This window comes from Ambystoma mexicanum, chromosome 10 (genome assembly GCF_040938575.1).
Source record: "Ambystoma mexicanum isolate Mex_15411 chromosome 10, UKY_AmexF1_1, whole genome shotgun sequence".
NCBI classification, from domain to species: domain Eukaryota; kingdom Metazoa; phylum Chordata; class Amphibia; order Caudata; family Ambystomatidae; genus Ambystoma; species Ambystoma mexicanum.
In genome coordinates this window covers 530,658,496-530,677,779 of record NC_090932.1, presented here as the reverse complement: position 1 = coordinate 530,677,779, position 19,284 = coordinate 530,658,496, and the positions used below count along the sequence as shown (strand labels likewise).

General features: G+C 43.5%; 1 protein-coding gene across 6 annotated transcripts in view; it reads left to right on the top strand.

The window, feature by feature from the left end:
• PASK (PAS domain containing serine/threonine kinase) overlaps positions 1–19,284 on the top strand; it is a 2,072,978-nt gene that overhangs the window by 96,997 nt on the left and 1,956,697 nt on the right. For 4 of the 6 annotated variants that reach the window (XM_069618099.1, XM_069618096.1, XM_069618100.1 and 1 more), the window contains exon 1: positions 16,543–16,651. The exons of 1 other annotated variant lie outside the window; for it this stretch is intronic. The gene's annotated coding sequence lies outside the window, so the exon portion shown is untranslated. Of the gene's footprint in view, positions 1–16,542; positions 16,652–19,284 lie in introns of those variants that run through there. One more of the 6 variants, XM_069618097.1, reaches the window with a different exon arrangement.

The following is a 19,284-nucleotide window of genomic DNA, read 5'->3' as shown; positions in this document are numbered from 1 at the left end:
GCAAAATTCTGACCACACGTTTCTTGGGCGGGATGACAGGGGTAGGGATCCAATATACTCTTCTTAGCACGTTTGCACCCGGGTGAGGGCTTTCAACCACATCTTAAAGGTGGTGGGGGCGGCGCTTCCAGCATTGCAATATGCATCTTTTGGTGACAATTGCACATTTAAAAATGTTGACATTTTCCTTTCATTTTCTCCAACCCTGATTCCGATCAACGAGGCTAATGGGTCTAGGTCTACTGGGGACCCAATTATCTCTGAAAGCGCCTTTGTCACTTCCCTCCAGAACAGATTCAGTGCAGCACAGGACCAGAACATGTGTATATGATATGCCTCGCTGGATTTACATTTCGGGCACGTGTGGGTCAGGGTGCGTGTACATTTCACCACTCTGTACAGTGTGTAATAGAGCCTATTAAGGAGTTTGTATTGTATGCAGCGGAATCTGGCGCTAAGGTAGACTTTACGCATGTGGGCACACATTTTGCGCCACAGTTCTTCAGTGATTTCCGTTTCCAGCTCCCCAGTCCATGCCTCCTGTGGTTTAAAGGATGTAACCTCTATCTTTTCCAGCTGCATTTTGTACAAAGTGGATATCGTGCCCCTACCGCCTGCGGAGTTTGATATGTATTGGAGTTTAGGTGAGTCGGGGGGTTCGTCCGGGAATGAAGGCCACATCACCCGTACCGCTGCTTTCAGCCTGTAGTATTGCAGCATCTCAAGCGCGGAGTTGGAATGTTCGGGCCGCCATGTTTGAGGAGTAATAAACGTACCTTCGGGGAATAGGTCAGTTAGGGCTCGATAGCCCAAGTTTTCCCAGTGCCGCAAGAGGTGTTGGTCGTGCGTGGGGGGAGGGGGGGAGTCCGGGGAATTGCCATATGGGAAGCCACTTATAGTTTGGATGTTGTTCTTGCCTAGGGTTCAGGTTACTCCTCCAAGCTCTGATCGTGGTGGCCATTGGGTCTGATGGCGCGGCCGTCTGGAACGTGTGGTGTAGTAGTAAGGTCATGATGTTGGTCCCATCCCCCGCCAGTTTCTCTTACTTTACGTGTGGGGGCGGGTTCGGGTGCGTGTACCAGTGGGTAGCATGTTGGCCCTCTGCCGCGTTCCAGTACAGTAATAGATCTGGGGCTGTGAAACCCCCTTTTTCATAGGGTAGGGTCATGTGCTGCCACTTCTTATGGACCGCTCCAGAGTGCCAAAGAATTTGGGCGCACTCCGAGTGGAGCCTCTTGAAGTATTGCTTCCCGGGCCACTCTGGTACGTTGGCAAAGATGTAGAGGAGCTTAGGGACAACTATCATTTTTATTAGGGAGAGTCTGCCCGCAAGGGATAGTGGGAGATTGCGCCATTTGAGCATCTTGGATTCGACGAGCTTTGCCGGCGAGTTATCCACCAGTAAGAAGGCTTTGGTTAGTGGCACTTGAACCCTGAGGTATTTAATGCCACCCGGGGACCAGCATAAGGGGTATTCGCATGCCGGTTGTTGAGTTGCTATAGTGAGAGTGAAGATGTCTGATTTGGAATAGTTGATGGTGAAACCGGAGTGCGTGCTTATTTTTGTTATGTCTCAGATGATTGGGTCTCGGTATGTGGAGGGGTTTCTGACGTATAGAAGTACGTTGTCTGCGTACAGTGAGATAATTTCCGGCGTGTCTCATAAACCAATACCTTTGCTGGTGTGTCGTTCCCTCACGTGATCAGCCATGGGTTCAATGGCGAGTGCAAAAAGGATGGGGGATAATGGACATCCCTGGCAAGTGCCTGTGTAGCGCGAAGGGAGAGGAGGGAATGGAGTTGACCAGCGCCCTAGCCAATGCTAAAACTGTGCATAGTAGTTTTATATAGGAGATCATGTTAGGACCTGCTCCCATTTTCGCTAGCACTGCCCATAAGTATTGCGATGAAACCATATCAAATGCTTTTTGGGCGTCCAACGTTACTGCCACTGCGTCAGCCTTTGGATCAATTCTGGATAGTACGTTGAATAGACGGCGGATGTTAAGTGTAGTAGAGCGACCAGGGACGAATCCACTTTGGTCGGCGTGGACTAGATAGGGCATGAATGGGAGGAACCTGTTGGCGATTATCTTGGCAAAGATTTTCACGTCTGTGTTGATGAGAGAAAGGGGCCTGTAGGACCCACATTCGTCTGGGCGTTTCCCTGGTTTAGGGAGGAACGTTATTAAGGCTTTCCTCAAAGGGGGTGGGGGGAAGAGTGTTTAGTCGGAGTGATTTGATCCAGACCCCGTACAGTGCAGGTGGCAACATGCTCCCGATAGAACTCAGATGTGAGCCCGTCGGGGCCCGGAGCCTTACCCTTAGGAAGGTCTGAAATTACCTGGACTATCATCTAGTAGTGTTTCTTTGGGGCATGGGCCCCTGGTGAAACCAGCCCAATGGGGCTATATATTGATTTTGAAAGGAGTGTAGCATGTGTGTTTTTAATGTATTTTTTTTTTTAGGTTTTCCATTTGCTAGGATTTAAAAGAACACCATGCATTTGTTGATGTATGCCCCATTTATCCCAACCATTTGAAGTGTAAAGAGTTGATTTTTAACTATTTTAACATGCATGAATATTGTATAGACAAGATAATTGGAGGAAAGTGGGGTTCTCAATTACAGCAATTTTCCGAAGAAGACATTGGAGGTATATTATAAAAGTTGACGGCTATTGTTCCATAGTTATTGGTCCATTTTTCTTATGATTTTAACACAACCTTACAGGGCTTTTGAGTTTTGGGATTTTATAATCGGAAATATTATAACACGCTTTACTCATTAATATTAATCAAAACTGCATATACGTGAACAGATCTTTAGAGGTTAGGATTCACTCCAAGGAATTTGGTGGAAAATGAGTGGCGACTGATGCAATATAAAGCTCTTTGGGTCAATTACAGGGGTGTTCAGGACAACCTAATAAGAGAGCTTCATGGTTGTCTTCCATGGAAATGTCTCGCAAGTTAGGAGCAGCTAGAAATAACCTTTATATCACATTGGGCCAGTGATATCGTTCAATGTGGAATGGGATTTAAAGGCAAATTGACAGGACTTTTGGGTTTCGCCACAAAGACTTGGGAGAACGTTATTGGTGAATAATGTGATCTTTAAAGCACTTTGTGTTATTGGTCAAGGAACAGCCTTGAATTTAAATATAACTTGATAGCATATTGAGGGATGTACACAAGGGGTAGATGGGGGGAGGAGGGGCGGGGGGAAGGACAAGTGGGGGGGGGGTGGAATTGGTGCCCAATATCACATTGTGAAACACTTTTGGGGGTGTGGCTTGGCAGCAATCTGAGATGGCCGAATTCCCTTAATGTTGCATATCTAAGGGAGACTTGGCCCATCCCTCCAAACATAACACAACTCCAGGAGATGGTAGAATATTGGTCTGAATGCCCCTGCTGCAGGCCATGCAGACAACTGGTTGAGGCTGCTGCCCTAAACCAATAACTGCAGTGTCTCCATGCGACGGGCATGGGGTTGGGGGGGCAGGGGATGACCGACGACATCGTCTTCAGAACGTGAATGGTTGTTCCGGTTACTGATGCCCACCCCAATAAGGTCTCTGCTCTGTGGTGGCTCTGGAGGGGGTTGGAAGGGAGTCTGACATGGGAGGTAGCTGGAGGCATCATTATTCATGCACATTAAAAGTCAAATGTTTACTTCTTACAATCAGGCAGTTAAAATAGTAGTTTCTTCCTGTGGTACTATGTGCACTACTGATCCAAACATATCCATGGAGCTGTGAGGGTGACCGCAGGGGCGCAAGATTCTACATATCTTTTTCCTATTTTTTGTTGGGAATATTTGTACTCCCTATTTTAATTTTTTGGGGGTATTTGCCCATTTGTAGGGAGTGAAAGTGGCCGATACACCACATATCTGTAGGGCTGGGTGACTCTAAAGGAAACCTATTGTGAATTGGAATTGAAGAATTTAACTTTGTTAAAGTGTTGAAAGACTTGAAGCCTTGGGGAAGGGAACCCTCTCTTGGGGTTTTGTGAACTTATCTTGAATCATTGGGAAGGGAGATCCTTTCCAACCAAGAGCTGAAAGAAGGTTGGAACTGTTATTAGACCAATTATGACTTTGAGAGGCCGCAAATGGTCCAGCTTTGCGAAGATGAGCGGCTTTCTTCAAGCCAAGAAAAATAAAAACACAAAGGAAGGTCCGGATCACGTAAACACCCCACATGGGAAAGGGACTCTCAATCTGGAGATCTGGATCACATCTTCGTTTCGCCCGACATTTTTTCAACTAACTTCAGCATTACCATCAGAAGGACAATCAACAGTGACCACAATATTGTGGAACTACTGCTCCCCCAGATCAGCACGGCCTGCCTTTCCATAATGCCAGTGAGCTTACAACCTAATAATGCTGGAAACCGACTTTGCTTAACCTCCAATGATATAACAGCAATCACTAAAAATTACTATGAAGCACAAAACCCTGCCATAGTCACTCAAAAAGCCCCGGATTACATACCGCTCCTGCTTCTATTTAGTTGTGGCTCTTAGTAAGAAGACTACCATCAAGCGACGCCACACTTGAAGTACATGGGAAAAAAAGGGCTGTGAGGCGCATTAAACGGCAGGCCGCAAAATCATCCAACACGGAGTTCAAACTCAACGCGGTGCTCCTCATTAAAGCCTACAAAGCCTGGATAAAACAACACAAACACATGCTACTACAACAAGACGCAGAACAAATGCTAAGAACCCTCAGTAACAAAAAATCCCAAGATTTTTGGGCACTGGTTAAAGGTGCCGCAAAGACAAAATCGGAGGTTACATCTAACAGTGTAAATGAGAGGGCCTGGACACTCCACTTTGCCTCCCTTTTTTTTTTTTTTTTTAAACTTCAATTTTTATTATTCAGGTTTACAGAAAAAAAAACAGTCTCCCCTTGTCCCCCCCACCCCGCACCCCCACCACCCCAACATGTACCCACCCCCCCTGTCCAATGCCAAGCCCAGTCTGTTGTGTCGGGAGACTCCCGGTGGGAACTCCCTCCACGTGTGACGTAGCTGATGCCCTTAATACCGTCCGGACTGAAGCCATTTCGCCCCGGGTACTGGGCTTCCCCGACTGCTGAAGTGCCCACCTCCTCCTGGGTGCCCCTTTGGGGCCAAGATCTCTCGTCGGAAGGATTAGTGGAGCTCCCATCCCCAGGTTTGTTGTATTCCATACCAATTTGTAAGGAAAGTGCTAGTATCGTTGTTCACCATGGCAGTCAGTTTGTCCATTATAAACATGTTTTTAACCTTTTTCATCCACTCTTCCTTGGAGGGTGGTTCCGGGCTTTTCCATTTTTGTGCGAGGGCTACCCTGCCCGCCCGCAACATCGTCTCCCACATCCTCGGATACCTGTGAACTTCCGTTTCCTCTGGGGGGAGGCCCAACAGCATCGTCAGAGGGTTGAGAGGTGGGAGTTCCTCTATTACCTCCGCCATCCAGCCCCTCACCTTCCCCCAGTACACCTGAGCCTTTGGACAGTGCCACCACATATGGCTCCTGGAGCCCGTCTGCCCACAACCCCTCGGACACAGTGGGGACACCCCCGAGAACATCTTCGACAGTTTCACTGGGTCCCTATGCCACCCTTGTAGAACTTTGAAATTGTGTTCCATATCGGCCGTGAAAAGGTTCCCATGGAAGGCGATTTTGAAAATTCTCGACCAGGAGTCCTCTGAGATCTCCTCTCCTGCCAGCTCCTCCCAGAATTTGCGGAAGGATCTCCTTCCTTGGAGGTCATACGTATTGAGGATTTTGTATATGCTAGAAACCGCCCCCTTCCTTGAGGTCGCTGTGTCTATCAGCTTTTCGAAGGGGGTTAGTTGCCTCCCTTTTTGACGATCCATACCATCATAGCAGACCTGGAGAGCCATCGGAAATAACTCTAACATGCAATTATGATCATGGACCATCCGAAATTATGGAAAAATTAAAAAATCTTAATAGATCAAGGGCACCCGGGCCGGACAGATTGACAAATGTAATCCTAAAAGAACATCCAAAGGAATGGTCGGTCTTCATCCACGCTATCTTTTATGACATCTCAAAAGCTAAAACAGTCCCAGCCTTTTGGAAGCTAGCAGTGATAGTCCCGATTTTTTTGGAAAAAGGGGACAAATCTGATCCCTAGAACTTCAGTCCGATAGCGTTATTGGATGTGATAGGCAAAATTTTGGGAACTTTCCTTTTGGAAAAATGTGGCCTGGACAAACGGCATCAACGCAATCGATCCTTTCCAGACGGGATTCATCAAAACCATGGGAACCTCTGTAAACATAATGCTCTTAAGCATCCTGAAACACAAGGTGCACTAAAAAAAAGCAATCTTTTTATAGCGTTTGTGGACCATGTCCAAGCCTTCGACAGAGTTGATCGTCAACTCCTCTGGACGAAGCTAGAAGTCTTGGGATGCCCAGAAACCATATTAGGCCCATTAAAAGCACTTCACGCGGAAACTAAAATCCAGGTCCGGCTGAATCAAGCTGGGCTCTTGACATCACAAATCTCGACACATCGGGGGGTGAAGCAGGGCTGCCCACTGGCACTTTACAACTTTTTCACCTTGGACATCCTCCACTTTGAGCCAAATTTAAGATCATTCCCTCCCTTAATAGGCGGTGAGAAAGTGACCCGCTTGATCTACGCGGACGATCTGATTTTAATAGACCAAACAAGAACTGGCTTACAAAGGCAGTTGGACAGCCTGCAGAGATACACTGCCCTGAATCATCTCGAAATTGATCAAGCTAAGACTAAGATCATGCATTTTAAACGAGGGACCCAGAAGACTGATCGGTTTACATGGCAAGTGGATTCGAAACCGATTGAAAAAGTGATGACCTTTTAAATACCTGGGCACTACCACAAATAACAGCTTGGAAGAGACCCCTTTCTTAGAAGACTTGAAAACTAAGGCTAAACAACTGGCGAATCAAGTCAAAATCATGGACGCAAAACTTGACTATTCTCTTTGGCAGCAGCCATAACATACTATAAAGGGAAGATGGTTCCGGCCTTAACATACGGCTCTGATGGAATCCTGGGCATGCCAGTAGAGATCTGGGGGTGCTTGGAATCAATTATCTGGAAAAAGATATATATATATTTTTTTTTTTATTTAAAGTGCAATAGCCATAATTTGACTTAACACATTTCAATATACAATGTATTGACATAAACAATAAAAGCAAACATTTGCAATTTTTGAATAAAAACATGTATCGTAGTAAAAGAGAAAAAAAAGAAAGAAAGAAAATCAAAACCAACCTAATTTTAACAAAAGAAAAATCAAATTGTTACTAACTTCAATTCCTTTAAAACTCTACCCACTTCATTTGATAAAGCCATCTCATTACCAGATGATAGTCTTGCCCAGAAATCATCAGTGTTCAAACAAGACTCATCATGAACAAATCTGCCAAAAAAGCTGGCCCTGATACTCCAGGTCCCAGAACACTTGGAAAGTAAATGTTTATTGTCTGGACTTACATAGCTGAGCACCTATTACATATTGGTACAGTACCCCCTTCTTTATCCCTTATAGCTAATAATTGCAGGTTAGGGAGTAAATTTAAACAAAATCTCAAAAAAGCAGATCTAAACCAAAAACTAGGGGACTTCTTTAGATAAACCGGTAGAACCGATAAACGCTTATCTAGCAATGTCAGAGAGGCTGATCTTTTAGTTCTCAGCATCTCATCAATTGTGTAAATCCAATCCGACAATTTCATTTTTTCCTTCACTTTTAGAGGGTTCTGCAGAAGGGACTCAGCATCAGATTCACAGCCAGACAGTAATTCCAAGCATATTCGTTCTAGCCTACACAGAAAAACATTATTTCCTTGTTCCTGCTCTACAGCAGCTACCTCAAAGAGTGAGTTCCTAGGGGGATCTAGAATTGACCTTTAAAGAGTAAGCCACTTCCAGGCTAGCCATGATCTAAGTGAGGACAAGCCAAGCTCATATCGTAGGCACACAATCGGAACACAATCAGGAAGGCCCAATGTACGTTTCCAAATCTTAGATTCAATAGCATCCCAATCTAGATCGAAAGCTACAGAATTGTAGTCCATGCCATATAAAATTATGGGAACTACCTTCCCGATATAAAATCTTACAAGGGGGAGGATGGTAAATCTGCCAAACTTCGAGTGGAATTTGTTCATCTGTGCTCCCAATTTGAATTCAATAGATGCCAACAAGCTGTTCCAGGATGGAAAAGATCTTAATTCAGCTCCCAGATGGGTTAATTTTGAGACTACTTCTACCTGGGAGTGGTCTAGCTTGCAGACCAAATTCTTCACTATTTTGTTAGGCCTCCTAAATACAAGAATCTTAGATTTTAAAGGGTTTATTCTTAATTTATTAATCCTAGCATTGGATTCTAAAGCAAATAACAGGCGCTGCAGCCCCACTTGTGAGTAGTCCAAGACTACAATATCATCAGCATATGCTAGCCAATTGATTTTTACATTATCAATGGAAGGAGACAGATGCAACTGGAACCTGTTCTGTGGCCGGATTTTCTTTCTCCTTTCTTTTCCCTGTTAAGGAAGTTTCTTCCGTTCATTTAATCAACATCCTTCAAGATGGAGGCTAATTCTTATCCTAAAGCACCGATCTAATTAAAGGATCGAACTTGAGATGAAGTTTTTGGAGCGACCTTCTCTAAACCATTTGGAAGTCGCTTTTATCAATACCATAAATTTGGCGTTGTCGTGGAAGTCATTACCACAATTGATAAGGGAGTCAATTTTAGAAATTCTATGGCTGCAAGAAAGTGGTAGAAGGAATCATCATCACCTTTGAGAGAAAAAAAACACATATCACATTACCCCTGATGAATGTCCCACATTAACCTGTGTTTCTAGGACAGAAACTTGTACAAGTTGGGTTACTGAGCAAGGCCCAATAAAACCTAGTTAAAAGAGAAATTTCTCCAGTGTGGAGTTCCACACGGAGTCAATTTACAGACCAGCAGAATCAACCCATATTCGGGATTTGTATGTGTTTTGTGAAGTACAGTCTTTTGATGTTTTATATATTATGTGTTTAACTATGAATTTTATGTAATGTGATCATTTTAAGAGAGTTATAATTAATAAATTAATGTATGAACAAGTATATTCGGGAATATACGATTCCTGGCGTTTGTCACCTCTGTGGTATATTGTACGGTGTTTACACTCTTTTTTTTGTTATATATACTATTAGGAGATATTAACCCAACATCCTGTAGCCCGTCAGCTAGATCCGCCATAAAAAGGATGAAAAGCAAGGGAGCTAATAAACAACCTTCGCGTACCCCTCTAGTTATCCTGATTGGATCAGAGAGCAAGCCAGACCTGCCAAGTCTAACCCGCATATAGTTGTTGGAATGCAGCTCTCTTAGAATAGAAAGTAAGCCAGCAGGAATGCCCCAGGCCTCTAATTTTTCCCACAACAGATTCCTATCAACCATATCAAATGCCTGGGATAAGTCAATCCAGGCTCCATAGAGAGCAGGGCCCCCCCTTGGTGAAAGACTTTGCAGCAAGGCAGCTCAAAACCAACCCATTCAGTGAGGTAGAAAGACCCTTTCTAAAACCAGATTGCTGCTTCGGAATAATTCCCTTTGTTTTCGCCCAAGATTCCAATTCCCCTAGAATGATGCCCGAGAAGATTTTACTATTGGCGTCTAGGAGAGAAATAGGGCGATAATTGGAAGCCAGTAACCTGTCACCATTTTTGTAAATGGGAATAACTATTGCATGAGACCAAGAGTCAGGGATTCTCTTCTGGTCAATGATATTATCAAAAAGGGCTTTAAGAACCTTCGCCCACGTATCCGGGTCCGATTTCAAGATCGAGTTGCTTAAACCATTCAGACCAGGAGCTCTGGAAGCTGAAGATTTTTTAATTAACAATTCTATATCCTGAACGTTAAACTCAAGATACCAACTATAGATTACTTCCACAGCCGAGCACATCAAGGCGTCGGAATCATAAACCTTGGAAAAATGGTCAATCCACACCCCCTCTTGAATAATAGAATCTAGTTTCTGGTGTTGATTAACCTCATTCTGACCCAATAAAGTCCAAAATTTCGAGAATTCCTAAGAGACAAGGCATAGAGCATTCTCTCAGCATCCTGTTGAAGTACCAGATGATTATGTGCACGAAGCCAATTCCTATAGTTATTTTTCAACTTTACTAGCCCCTCCCCATAGGCCTGATCTCTTTAGGATAGATATCTGCCGCCTCAATGCTTTTGTACAAATTATTATTTGGGCGTTAAAGGAATGTTTATGCCCCTTATGTGGTTTCTGCACGAGGGGCTTCACCGACGCCTGTACAGACAGAAAAGTCGAAAAAACACTAGGCATACAGAAATCGGACAGATATTGATCAGATAAAAGGCTTGTCCTGTATCGCATCTCATTATTTAATAGTTGACCTCCTTTGGGAAATTTTCTAATAGCATTTCCTGAGCTATTAACATAGAGCTCATGATCATAGTGAAGAGTTACTGGAGCACACTCGTAAGACAGAGTCACCTTTAGCATAGCATGGTCATCAGAGTTCCCATCTCCAACTATCAAACTATAACAGTTTTCAAAGATATTTCTAGAAGCAAAGAAGTAATCTATTGTGGAGAAAGAGGAACCTCTGTGCCAGGAGGGGGAATTAGGAATATCCCCCCTGATGTTTCCATTCAACATAGGTAGATTCCACTCTTGCATAAACTTTAACCATATTTTGCCATTAATAGACTTCTGTTTACAATTGCCTGATCTGGGATCCACAGTGGAAATACATTGGGAATTAAAATCCCCGGCAATGAGAATGTCATCCGCAGGGTATCGGATAGAACAATCAAGTAGACCCTTGGAGAGGACAAACAGAAACTCAGAGTGGAAAAGTACCAGGGTTCCAATACAGGTTTACCACAATCCAACTTGAACATTAATTGTAGTTTATCGTAGATACTCTTACTATGAGGATCCCCTGGATGCTGTTTGAAATAATCACTGAGGATTTATACACCTTGTTACAAGAGGCCACCTGCAAACCCCCCCATTGGTCTGCCCACCCCAGGAACCAGAGCCAACTGTTGAAAAGTAGAGTATCCATCAATACCTACTAGACCAGTTAGCCAAGTTTCTTGAAAAAGAATTAGATCGAAAGTTTTATAAATTTCCGATCTCCTGGGCTCCTCAGAGAAGGATGTGTAGCCTCTAGTATTCCATGATAGCACATTAACCTGAGTTGATCCTAAAGCTTCGGATGGGTCATCCCCATCTTAAGAAATACTTGTGAGATCACTTCAGGTAACATGTCTCACATACTCGTTGAAATATTTGGGGAAGCATCCTTACTGGTTGCCCCCCGGCAGTGGTCTTGATTGACTATCTGCTGAGAGTGGGTGGAAGTAAATACCGGGCAGGTCTGAGAAATCTTCAGGCCCCTCTGCTCCCATGCCACTGCCTCACCCATAATTAAATTCAAACCCAGTCTCGATTTCAATTCTATTGCCGCTATATTAGTATCAGTATCACATGGGAAGCTTACTGCTTCAATATCGTCTGAAGAGATGTATTTCAGGGCGGGGATTGCCTTTATTTCCATAAGAATCGCAGAACGATTTAACGGAGAGTCAATTCGTGAAGATGCAACAAGTCTTGATAAAAAACTCTCAGGTCGAAGTTCTGCTTGTACAATTCATCAGGCTCCTGGGCTGCTGTGTGGAAGTCTCCTTTCCCCGTCAAAGATCCTAAGCCGGAGGGCGCACCAATTCTTACAGCAAGTGGCGCACCATCAGACATAAGGAGAGTCGATCTATCAGATGGACACTTCGTTCCATCAGCAGTATTCGCTTGCAGATTTTCTAAACTAGAAGTCGCCCCTTTGGCTCCAGGATCTACAACCACCCTCGCTGGTTTTTTCAAGAAAATGGGAGCGATTTTAATCAGAGGGTTGGACAGGAGCTTTTTTTTGTTTAGCCATTAAAAAGATCGGTGCAATTTTTTTTGATTGGTCCACAGTCAGTTTGACTTCCCACAGTAGATTTGCCTCCAGACATTATCGTTTCACCCATAGGATGTACTTTTTGGGCCTTTGATCTGGGAGTTTTCTTTGCCTTTTTAGAGCAAGGAGTCACGGACAAATCCTTTTGGGATTTTTCAAGGGTTTTCATTTGATTTTCGTGGATGCTGATTGGTTCCAGCATTAATCTGTTTTTTCTTTCCTTTCCCCTTTTTAGTTAAGGGGGGTGATGACTTCATTGGCTATTAGCTTCCTATTTTTTCTCTTTTTATTTGGACTTCCCATTTGGTTTCTTGCTCCGAGGAGCTGCCAAATCCGAGACCGAAGAAGAGATATCTATCGCAGAGCCCTCGACTGGGGCCCCAGCTTGAAAGTCAGTATCAGCCAATGCAGCCAATCTCAAAAACTCCTCCATCACGGATATCGAGAGGGGAGTATCATCAAAACTGGCCTCAAAGTGAGGAGGGGTAGGAGGACCCAGCGGCCCTTCCTGTGTCTGGTTATCACAGCGATCAGCTTTTTCTAATAAGATCAGACATCTTTTTTAGGTCCCCACACAATTCAGTCAGATGGGCCATTTTGCATGATTGATCCTTGACTTCTTAGTAGAGCTCCATCAAAAACCCTCCCAACTAGTCATTAATTGCTGATTTTAAGGCTACCATAGCAATTTCATTTAATTCCAAATCTTTGGTTATCTTCAGAAGAATACCCGTATACTGATAGACCTCAGTTTTCAGATTTTCAAAGACTTTAACCAACGAGGACAAAACAAAAGTTTAGGGCCGTTATGGTTGGTGGCACAAGAACTTCAGGGGAATTCTGAACAAAGTCATCCGGCCTCTCTTGTTCAGGTAATATAGTTGGCTGATCCTGATGGATTTCAAAAGACCTTAGTTCGACCGGTCTCAGTCTTTCCCACATCAGGTGCCAAGGCCACCGCTTCCAGCTCCAACATGTCATCATCTCTAGGCTCATTAGAGTCCTCGCACCGGTGAGACAAAGAATTCTCTAATTGAGCTGAGACCATCCTAGGGACCAATAAAGGAGGCATAATATTGGTCGAAGGAGTCTCACTTGAAGAGGCTAGATGATTTAGAATCACATTGTTCAAGGTGGAAGTCCTCAGGGTAAAGTCGAGATCACCTTGGAAGAGCGCACAACTGGGTTGATTTAGAGACGTTGGCTGGTCCTCCAAGTGTGATAGAGAATCCTGCAGACCCGAGCCTGCTGGTGCCTGATCATCTGGAGGATAGACACTGGGTGGAGGAAGAAATATACCACCACCTGATTTATAAGGTTTAAAGAAGGATGCCCTCGCTCTTTCCTTCTTTGCAGGGTACCTTCTTTCCCATATCCACCGGAATAGATTGTAATGGTCTCTGGGGTTCCGAGGGAAGAGCCGCACTACGTAGATCATACATGACCCCCTATTTTATTTTAGACTAGGGTTTAGCTGAAAGTAGTGCCTCTTCTAAGGTAGGACAAAAGCCCCAAGCGAGCGAATAGAGAACCTGCTCACACCCTTGTCACTTGTAGCCTTGTAGTAGCCACAAGAAGGTAAAAAAGGGTGAACTCAAAAACACTTCACAAAGCGAATTAGGTTAGGGTGGGGTAGGGTAGATAAGGTCAGATAGAGAGGGAATATTGAATCTTCCAGACTCAGTTCAGATTGATGTCCTGCGCAGAGAACTAGCTTTGTCATCTCTCGAAGCAGTAGTGGAATGGAAAAGGCTATCTTTATATCGAAAAATAATGCTACCCAGCTGCCCAAAGGTGTTGGGCCTAATAAAGAAAGAAATTAAGATCAATTCATCTGTAAGTTTGTCTAACTGGGTGTGTCATCTTAAAAATCTCTTGGCAGACCTGTGCTGCTCGGAAGACAACCTTATTACAAACCCTACGCGGGTAAAAGAAAAACTGCTCCGTGCCGACTGGATCCGAACTTTTGATAAAGTGAGTACTTCTGATTTGGTTGAAAAGATACCATATCCCGCTCGAAAGCGAAATGAGCTGATGCCGTACCTTCTTAGATTCCCGGATGGGCGATTTAGGGACATGTTCATGAGAATCCGTCTTAACTTAATTTCAACCAACAAAATCCTGACTATAAGAGGCACAAACCTATCATCTGGCTGTAGCTTCTGCAAGGTCGAGGCCGAAATCGAATCGATCAAACATGTGATGATTAATTGCCCCGGTCTGGCTGCAGAGCGTCACCAATTTCTAACACCTTTTTCGATCCCTACAAACACTGGATGACCATCAACGATGGATTGCATTCATGAGTGGCACTTCCACGTCATGGGTGATCGCAGTAGTCCACTTTATTCGGAAAGTCTATCCAGCAATATCTGACTGCTAAGGAATTATAGACCAGAATTCTATCACAGGGTGGGATCAGTGTGCTTGTGAACGAAATTGATGCCCGATACCCAGGAGCTGTTTTAGCTTTTGCTCATCGAATCTCATTTTCAAACACAGCACTTAATTTACATTAGTCAAACTTAATATGTAGATCCACCAGGAAAGTGTTTAACGGGAGCAACTCACACATAATGTTCAATTGCTTCATGTGCATAGTCTGTTATTGCATCTACTATTGGGGGCTGCCCGGTTTTTACTGTTGGTTACTAAGTGTTCCTTTGGCATCGTCAGGGTCCAAATGGGGCTTTTCCGTCTCTTAAGACATTGTCCACTGCACGGTTTTCAGAACCCTGAAGTATATTTTGTACCACTTATCACATACTATGGTTTGTTTGAGCAGCTTCCCGTGCAATAGATTGGTCTAGGCCTCTTCCCAAACTCTGTATATCAATTTCCAGAATGATGGTGTCCATTAAATTGGTAACCTATGATGCAAAGGGGATAGGCCATCCATAGATCATAGCTACTTCAACATCTGACATCCAACCGTACCTCCAAGAAATGCACCTGGATTTAGTAGAAGCCGATAAACTTAGACTTAAACTTCTGTCAAGGGTTTCACACGCTGTAATAGAGGGGTATCTATCTGTTTACTTAAACAGGTTACCTGTAAGGATTCACTGATGGACCCAGAAGATGGATATTTAGTATTCATGGGCAATTTGTCTTCTTAAGATGTTATCCTGGGTGATGTCGATGAGCCAGTGGAAGACAACCCAGCTTTTTATACTGACTTCTTTCAAAAATGCTTGTGTCCTTTTCTCACATCGCTCCTAAATAGCATGCCAGCTCCTGCCAGGTGGAGTTAAGAGCTGTTTTATATGATGGACAGATTGATGTATGTTGCCTTTTTTGGAGGTCCCACCACACCATGAAAATCGATTTTACAATGTACTCATGCACTTTTGGCAATTCTACCAGATGGTGTCTGATGTTTCATCCGGTCTGATCACACTCTTTGAGGCTGTCAAAGTACCTATGCAACCACCTCACTGGAGTCTAAACCTTGCAATGTTGTTTTTTTCTGACATAGATGAGGGGATCCACAAAGCCATAGAGGAACGAGTTTTGTGAAACGATCATAAGCAAGGCTCCACATATGCAATTGCCACAGGATAGTGGTATTTAAATCTTGGAGAGTAAGAAATGGTGTGCTGTGTGTATTTGTAGAATTGACGGGGCAAGTGTGTTTTTAGGGATGGCTAGCAGCTTTCCACTTTAAATGTTTACCCCTGTATATATATTCATTTTGTGATGCATTTATGCATGGTCTGTGTTCGTCTATCTGGTCAAGCAAAATGCGGGCTGTGTGTAATAAGGAAATTAATCACTTGGAGCAACTAGGGGAGGCGAAGAGAACGAACATCCGGGCACCATAAAACTCTCCCTCCTTAGCCAGTTTACTTCTCTTCAATTATGCAAAGGAGTTAAGGAAGTCACCACTACAAACCACAAAATGCTATACCAGACATGGATGGGATTTCTGTAAAGAAGGGAATGGACTCATCTGATTGTTACTTTGTCTCTAAAATGTCCAGCTGGCTCGATTGTAGGTTCACATGGGACCGGATTTAATGGCTTTGTAGTGAACAAAGGTTTCAGGCTTACAGATTCTGAAATGTTTGTGTTCTCGCTCTCAAGTTTCTCCCAAAAATGGCAGCGTGTTGAAGTCCTGGTTTTTATGGTAGACATTGTTACTGCCATTCAGTGCCTCATCAGCGGGTCCCCCTGTCATGCTTATCTCTTTAGATGCGGAGAAGGCATTTGCTCTCAGATGGGACTGCACCTCGTTGGCTCATATGTCCAGATGGTTCACCTGCTCAGCCTGCAGCCCAAATCTTTAGTGCCAACTGATACGCATTTTTCCTCCGCCATTTCCCTTGTATTCAGCCACAAGGCAAGGGCGCTGCTGTCCTTTTTTATGGGTTGGCTCTAGAGCTGTGTGCAAGGTCATGGGTGCGGATCAGTTACAGGGTATATTGGTAGGTGTCGTAGAAAACGGAGGACCACTGTATGCTAATTAAGATTTATAGTATTTTGCCTTTTTTTTTCTTCCAATAGCGGATTAAAAAGTTAATTTAACGAAGTCTGAACTATTGTTGGCTTGCTGTGAAATTTGTGGAACCTTGGTGGGGAAGCACCGTCCAAACTACAAACATCCTCATCGGGTAAATATCTTTGGATTGTCAATGTAAATGAATATCTTAAACTCTACTGCCTTAACACTATTCCTGTAATCAACAAGACCTTGTTAGGTGGATTGAGCTCCCCTTTGCCATCACGCGTAGAATAAATGCTGTTAAAGATCAACATCATGCTGAAGCTTTGTAAGGAGTGACAGTTTGGTTTAAAGGGTTTTAATATACTGCAGTTATCTTACTTATCACTGAGTGATAGACCTACTACTCACAGCTTTCGCTTTCTTTATTTTCTAAATACATATTCTTTTGAACAGGTCCTTTTGTATTGATGAAGGGCCAGTCTATCTTGATAGACATACACTGAATCAATCTGTTCTTCCCCCTCCACTCCCAAGAAGCTGTATATGCAGTGACATGTTGAGGATTTATAACTGTTACTAAGAAATCGTAGGGATCCATAAAGTCATATTGTAACATTGATGATTCTAAAGGACATGTAACCATGAGGATTGTATTTTAATTGTCATTTGTATGGCGCCTTTCACCATTGTAATGGTCTCAATGTGCTGTAGGTTGAACGCCCCTGGGACCGAAGTCAAGGAGTGGGAAATTCGTCACAGGAGTTTAAAATGCGTGTGTGCATTGGCAACCCCTACCCATACTGTATTGGTTACAAGTCCTTGCTAGCCACCCATGTCAAGCTGGCATGTTTATGGGTGCTGAGATGTAGTCTGGAGAGTATGCTTCCGAGCAACTTCTGATTTTGCGGGCTCAGGCTCCTGCTGCGGCTCCACGTCCTTCCAGGTTCGCATTCTTTGGGGACCTCCCCTGCTTCGAGAGACGTTCCTCTTTGCTCTCTACCCGACAAGTGCTTGTCTTTTAATCTACTTGTCACAGTGAATTGGTTCATTTTGTTTAAAGACAGTTTCTTTCTTTTGTATAATAGCATCTGTTTGCTTCTTCTGCCCAGACTTGGTACTTAAGATTATTTGATCGGTTTGGCAGTGCATATATGCCATTGTGTTTCTTGTTCCAAGGAGTTCCTCAAAGGAATGAACAGGAGTCCTTTTCCCCTAAGGGTAGTCTCTCCCGGTGAGGTCCCACTTGTGTCGACGACTGGGGAGGGTGTTGCAGAGCAGGCTCACCTCTCTAGAGTTCCTGTGGGGTGAGGGGGGGCAGGGCTCTCCCTTGGGTAGAAGATACCAATTGTCTCGATTTAGTCAGAGTGCCCATGCATACAAGCATTATGGCAATGGGTGGTTAATCACTTGGCGGAAGCTTGACCTGGACACAGATGTTTGCTTGTTGGATAGAATCCCTATAAAAAGAAACAGCAACATAATTAGCAATTTATTTTCCTTAGGTCTGATTGCTATGAAACACTGTACTGTGCTATTACGGAGAAATACTGCCTCCCCTCCCCCCTTTCAGGTTTCAAAGACATAACGAAATGGTTGATAGCAGAGAGAACCTACATGTACAAAGGGATGTTGCATCTGGATCGGATACATTTTACCCTCTGGGAGGAGTATTTACCATTTACTCAATTATCCGTCTGATTGATGGCGCCATGCAGAGCTCAACACAAGTCCATTTTAACATCAGAGAAAAAGGTTAAGGCATGAAATGAGATGAATGTAAGATGTCAACTATAGTAAAGGTCTACCTCTCTGTACGTCCCAAAGAATCTGCTTTTTTGTAGAATGGAAAATAATGAAATTCAGTAGCTTGTCTGGGATCAAAATGAAGATTGTATAAGCAGGAGCTAAAAGCAGCTCCTGGTTATCCAGCACAAACCAGTTACCTGGAGCTACCACTGGGGAATGGGGAAGCCACTGTATTGCATCTTATGTGGCAGTTAGATTTGCAGAATGTTATTTATGACCCCTTATGCTTTATTGTTGTGTAGCTGTCTCCTCCTGTTTATAGGTTGTCCCAAACACGCAGAGTTAAATTCACATGGGGGTTTGTTCAGCATCAGTTGGCTTGGGGATCCAAAATGACCTCCTGGTAGCTGTTTGTGTCGAGCTAACCAAGCTCTTCTAAGCTACAAGGAGGCGCTAAATAGCATTCAGCTTTCCTCCATTTTGGGCCCTGCTTGTTATGTTTGTTTGTTGATGATCAATTTATAACCATAAAATAAATACTAAAAAAAGGTTTTGCAGTGTTATTTTTGATTCAGCATTTCTCGTCTATAATACATTTTTTGTTTTGTTGAATATAGCATGGGTGGGGGGGAATACATTGACCCCTTAGAGTTCCTAACCAAACATGTTATAATGTTACAGGAAACCTCGGTTACTGCACCTCTACGTTTAGATAATTCCATATCCTCAAATAGTTATGCAATAGAAATTCAGAGGCCTTTCGATGTTATTTAGAACAGAATTTGCTCTACCTTGAAATGTATTGGCAATCATGCTAATAATCAAGCTGCTGATTGGATAGTGCTGCCAGGAGGAGTGAGTTAACATTAGCAACTGCTATAATCCACCAACTAAGCTAAAGCAAAAGGCCTTCTTTTATAAACTCTCCTCTCATTACATTATGTACATCAAATTACTCCACTGAAACTGTATTTTTGGTGTGGGAGTTTTTAATTCTAAAATTGGGAAATCTCCAATGTATGGCCTTTTTGGCCCAATTGAAGATCTATCTAA